Below are 6683 nucleotides of genomic sequence, written 5' to 3'. Positions count from 1 at the left end.
AATGGAATAATGTTGTTTGTCCATGAACATATTTTAGTAAATGTTGACACTGAAATTCAAAACCAAGTGATCTATTAATAACACTGCAGTGGGTTTTTATCACAATTCAGTCTTTTTAATCTCCCTCATTGGGTGGTTCTAAAAAATCAAACAGAAAATTATATGTGACAATATCTTAAAATATGGAAATTTCTGTTTAGTTAATATTAATATGTTCAGAAGATTATAGAAATAGTAAGAGTTATTCCAAAATTTCCTATTTTTTCTTTCATTCTAAATAAAATTAATACTTCTGTTAGTTTTTATTTCTGGTATCATATGTTGCTTATAAATATTAAGTGCTCCTCCCTGCAGGTGAAATATACACCCCTGTCCTATTGAATTCAGGTGTGCTCATGAAATTTGCTTTGGCAATGAAATGCAAACAGAAGTAATGTTTTACTTTGAGGCTTCTATGATTGTAAAACATGTGTCAAGATGATTTTCTGTGATAGATTATAAAGTGACTAATATGAAGAATCCCCTTGTTAATCTGAGATGAACATGAGATATAAACTTTGTTACTGTAAGTCACTGAGAATTTTTAGTTCTTTGTTACTACAGCATAACCTATTCTCTCCTGAGTGATACAACCACTAAGTTCCCTTAAGATCTTTGATTTATAAAATATTCTTAAATGACATTTTCTTTCTCTTGGAATGTAAGAAGTCAAGGGAAGGATAAACCATAAGATCAGAGAATGTTAACATTGAGAGAGACTATTGGAAAAAACTAGTCCAGTGGTTTCTAGATTTTCAGTAATAACCAAAATTTCAAACATATATATATTTAATATAAAATCATCAAATTATAGCTTTATAAAAACTATGCCATTAATATATTGCTCTTGTCCTAATTTTTGGTCATTTGAAAATACTTATCTAATAATTTTATTGATGTAGAAAATAAGACCTAAGAGCAAGACAAGCAGCATTTACACTAGACAAATAACCACTCTAAAAAGGAGCAAAACTGACATGACATCAGCATCATGGTGGTATGAATTGTTCCTTTTTTTCCTCTCCCATTTGACTTATAAATAATTGGACATCCATTACCAAAGAAAAGTCCTCTGCATTTTTTATACAGGACACTTAGAAGATTTCTACCCTCCTATAGGTAGATAGGGCCTCAAAGAGGGCTACAGATCCAAGGGAATGGATGAGTCTGCCCCACTCTCACTTGCTCCAATTGGGAGAAGTATAACCTGGAGAACACACAATTGGGTGGACACTCACAAGAGACAGAATTTGCGGAGGTCCAGCCAGCTTGATGAGGGAACACAGCATGCCACTGGAGCAGGACTGAGACACGGTTGGAGGTAGAGGAGAAGGAAGAACTTGCTGAGGCAGGTCTCCTTTCCAAGGTGACCCTTAAATGACATTGGGCTTTTGGCAGTGGAAGTAGCTACCTCTGTGTTAGAGGAGGAGGAGGAAAACAAAAGTGGTGAGTGACAAATTGACCACATGCAAGGTCTCATTTTTCCCTAGTAGATCTGGAGTTCTGTGGAGTTACTTCTATGATGTGAAGGAGGGGAGGAAAGGAAAGGGGGCAGATAAGATAAAGGCACTGAAGGAACATGTTTCCTACTATCTGCTTCAGGATCCTTGGATTCCCTAACTCTAGGATTCCCCTATCAAGCATTGGCACCCCCAAAATCTCAGTTGCTAAGCCTAAGCAAGCCTACCACCATTTTGATGCCAACTCTTTTTAAACTCCCGAGCTCAGTCCCAAGAGCCATTGTCTACAGGAGAAATCCAAAACTTGAGCTACAGTGCCTCCTTCTGGAAAACAAAAGAAAGCTTTCTAATTGTCAGCCTATTGAGCTGTAACAGCCCAAGTAAACAATTCTTAGCTGAGAAAAGTATTTGCTGCTTCAACTGTGAAAGCAGGGGCACATATTGTCAAACATAAAAAATCAAGGAAATGTGGTATCACAAGGAGGAAATGATAATTCTCCAGGAACTGAACTCAAAGGCATAGAATACTGAGATCTGGTAAAGAATTCAAAGTAGCTATTATGAATAAATTCAATAAGCTATAAGAAAACTCAGAAAGGAAAGTCAATGAACTCAGGAACAAAATTAATGACTAGAAGGAATTGTTTACCAAAGAAGTTGAATTTTTAGGAACCAAACAGAAATTCTAAGCTGAATAAATCCATAAGTAAAATAAAGAAGTCATTAGCAAAAGTAACAGAACAGATTAGATGAAAGAAAGAATAAGTGACTGGGAAGATAAGAATTTAGAAATGATCTAGTTAGAAGAACTATGATCATTTTTTAAATAAAGAAATACTATGAACCCTAAGGATTTAATCAGAGGAACAAATATAAGAATAATTGGTGTACCAGATGGAGGAGAAAGGTAAAAGGGGGCAGGGAATTTATTTGAAAAATAATAGCTGAGAACTTTTCAAACTGGGGAAAGGAATTAGACATAGAAATTCATGAAGCTAATAGAACAGCCTATTATCTCAATACCAAAATCTTTCCAATACACATTTCAATGAAAACTGTTTTTAAAAAAATCAGTGATAAAGAAAGAATCCTAACTTCAGCCAGAGAAAAAAGGAACATGATCTACAAAGGAACTCTATTAGACTATCAGTGGATTTCCCACAAGAAACTCTACAGGCCAGGAAGGAATGGCATGCTACATTAAATATGTTGAAAGATTAAAAATTGACACTATAATACTTTATCAGGCAAAGTTATCCTTCAGATATAAAGGAGAAATAAATCACCAACTCAATGGATCTGAGTTTGAGCAAGCTCCGGGAGTTGGTGATGGACAGGGAAGCCTGGTGTGCTTCAGTCCATGGGGTCACAAAGCATTGGATACAACTGAGTGACTGAACTGAACTGAAGGCTTTCCTATACAAACAAAAGCTGAAGTCACTATACCTGACTTACAAGAAATGCTAAAAAAGCTCTTCAAGCTGAGATGGAAAGATGCAACTAGTGACACAAAGACATCTGAAAATATGCAATACTTTAGTAAAAATGAAAAATGGAAGATCACAATCAGAAAACTATATTATATGGGCGTGTTAACCATTTAATTATAGTATAAAGGTTGAATGAAAAAGCATTAAAAATAACTATAGCTAGTATAATTTGGTAACGAATGCACAGAAGAAAATTGGAAAATTGTGACATCAAAAATATAAAAGGGATAAATGGGTGGAATATTTATATATGAGAAAAGAAAAGTTCCTATCAAGATAAAAAAAAAGGACTGTTTTATTCCCATGAGATGTTTTATATAAGCTTCATGATAACCAAAAAGGAAAAATCTACAATAGAGACACAAAACATAAACAGGGGGACTGAGAAAATCACTAGGGAAAACCACCAATTTACAAAAGTAGGTAGAAACAGATGGAAAAGAAACAAGAGATGAAATACAAGCAGATGGCAAATAATAAGATGACTGTAGTAAGTCCTTTCAAAGTAATAATCACTCTAAATGTGAAGATGTTGGATTCATGGATCAAAAGGCAGAGTGGGAAAACAAGACCTAACTATATGCTGCCTATAGGAGACTTATTTCAGGTCTAAAGACATACATAGGCTCAAAGTGAAGGGACAGAAGAAAATATTCCAAGTAAGTTATCCATATTTATATAAGACAAAATAGACTTAGAGAAAAAAACAGGAACAAGCGACAAAGAAGCTTATAATATAATGACAAAGGAGTCAATACTTCAAGAAGATATAACAATTGTAAATATACATGCAACCAACATCAGAGCACTAAAATATATTAAGCAAATGGAAAATGACAACAGTACAATAGTAGGGTATTTTAAGATGCTACTGTAAGCAATGGAGAGGTCATACAGACAGAAAATCAAAAGGAAAACAATGGATTGAACCAAACTTTAGAACAAATGGACCAAACAGACATTTATATAACATTCCACCCAATAGCAGCAGAATACATTCTTCTCAGGTTAACACAGAATCTCCAGGATAGATCATATGATAGGATGTAAAACAAACTTTAGCAAATATCATACCAACTGTCTTGTATGAGCAGAGTGGTATGAAGTTGAAATCTACAAGAGAAAAGCTTTAAAGTCTACAAATATGTGGAAGCTGAACAACACATTTCTGAATAACCAATGAGCAGAAGAAGAAATCAAAAGGAAAATTAAAAATTATATTGGGAGAAGAACAAGAGGGCAGAAGAGTAGGTAGACCTGGAGTACATCTCTCTCCAAGGATATATCAGGAATACACCCTCAGACACAGAAGTGCATGGAGAACACCAGCTGAAAGTGGACAGTAGTACCTGGGCAGAGGAAAATAATATGCAGAACCATCCAAAACTCTGTAGGACAAAGGAACTAGGGGGAAAAACAGGAGTGTTAGTAGCACTGGACCTGTCCTTGGTGGGTGGGGGAACTAAAGCAGAGGTCTGATCCCCACGTCAGGGCAGCTGTCTGAGTCAGAGGAGAAACATTTAAGGCTGAGAGTGAAACAGCTGATCTGTGGCAGCCTAAATGGAATGACAATCAGACAGTTCTTGCCACAGCCATACATACCACAAAGAAGGATGAGGGGGCCCTGGAAGGTGCAGTGGCTGGGAGTTGGAGTTTGGGGAGTGTAGAGCAATCCCAGGGTGAGGCTGCTCTTGACTGAGGAGATGGGAGAGAGGAGATCATGGTGGGAAATGCCTGTGGAAGAAAGCCAGGCAGCCATGAAAGCAAGGCAATACTGCTGAGTCATGCATAGGGAGTGGAGCCATTACCATAGCCTCTCTCTCTCCACACACCAGCGTTAGCAGCTGAACAATAGAGAATCTGGCCCATCAAACACCTGATGCACTGAACTACAAAGTAGGACTCCATCCTTTAAGTGATTGATGTGCCAAACTACAAAGTAGGATCCCACCCAGGGAGCTGCTTTAAGTGCCTGATGTGCTGATCTATAGAGTAGAAGCCCAGTCAGGTGGGCCCCCTCTATGTGCCTGATGCTCCAAACAACAGAGAAGGACCCCAGGCAAGGGAGCCCTCTAAATGCCTGAACAGGCAGAGCTATGGAGAAAGACTGGCCAAAGAGGCCTTCTGATCGCCAGCTACAAGGGGCTCAGAAAAAGACTCTGACAGGGCCATAACTCCTGCAGTGGAGGCAGTCCGTGTTCCTGCACACTTGGTGCTGCTAGGTCTCTGCAACCCAAGCAGCTGTGCCACCTTCATGCTCAACTCTTACTGGGGCAGAGCTGCCATAGGCAAAAAAACAGTCTTGAATCTATGCACGAAGGGTTACTTCAGTCATGTCCGACTCTTTGCCACCCTATAGACTGTGGCCTGCCAGGCTTCTCTATCAGGGAGGGGGGTTCTCCAGGCAAGCACACTGGAGCATATTGGCCAATACCGGTAGCCATACCCTTCTAGAGCAGTATATTTCCTGCTGCCCTAGCCACCAACTCCCTTGAGTACATGGTGATGCCAGAACCCCTGCAACTTAAGCAGCTGTACCACCTCCACATCTGGCCCTCACAGGGGCAAGCCCAAGTCCTCCAGGGCAGCCTCAGGAGCAAACCCCAGTGGACAACCCACATGCAGAGGTGGAAATAAAACCATAATTGAAACCCAGGGGCAGTGTGGCTAAGGAATAAGACCCCAAACCTTCACACCAGCTGTACAAACTGCAGATTAAATCCACACGATCAACTAGGCAGACTCTGTGTCTATGGAATATATTAAAGATCATTGACAGTGCCCACAAAAGAAAATGCACTAGTTCTGATAGCTGTGGACATTGGAGGCAAGATCACATAGGTGTAGGGCCAGATTAGAATCTGAGCTGACAGCAGTGACTCAAGAAAAACATGTATTATTCTTATGTTTTGACTTGCTTGATAGATTCTTTTGTATTTTTTTTCTCCCCCCACCCCACGTTGTAGTTGTTGATTTTATTGGCATTATGAAATATAATTAAGCTTTTGAGCTTTTTTTTTTTTTTCCCTCAATCACACTTTTTTTATTGTTGTTATAAACCTCTGCATCTATGTTGGGGTTTTGTAGTTCTGTGGAGTTTTCCTTATTTCTTTCTCTTTTTTAATTATTTAAACCTATTATTATTTTTTCTACATTTATTCCTTTGTTTGCTTTTCCTACTGTTTTTGCCCCTTGCAGTTAATCTTTAATGTATGTAAATCTTCCTCTACTTCTATTTAGCTTTGCATATCTGTTCTTTCTTTCCTTTCCTCTCAACATTTTGTCAGTTTTATTCCATTGCTTTATTCCCCAATTGGCACCTTGCTGTAGTTTTGTTTTCCAGTTTGCGTTTTAGTTAGTTTTGTTCTGGTAGGTATAATTTTTGGCTTCCTTTGTTCACTGGGTTGATATATTGTACTTTATTTTTGTTGGACAGTTTTGATTTTGCTTATGGGTGTATATGTATATGTGAATATGCAGTCACACATTTTATGGTTGTTATAAACCTCTGTGTCTACACTGAGCTTTTGCAGTTCTATGGAGTTTTCCTTTTTTCCCCCTTTTTTCTTTCTTCTTCCATTTTTTTTCTTTTCTCTTTTGTATATTTTTTTAAAAAAACCTATTATATTTTTTCTACATTTATTCCTTCATTTGCCTTTCCTACTGTTCTTTTCCCCTTACAGTTAATCTTTAA

The sequence above is a fragment of the Capra hircus genome, chromosome 3 (assembly GCF_001704415.2).
Source record: "Capra hircus breed San Clemente chromosome 3, ASM170441v1, whole genome shotgun sequence".
Taxonomy (NCBI): Eukaryota; Metazoa; Chordata; class Mammalia; order Artiodactyla; family Bovidae; genus Capra; species Capra hircus.
This window is presented reverse-complemented; position numbering follows the sequence as displayed.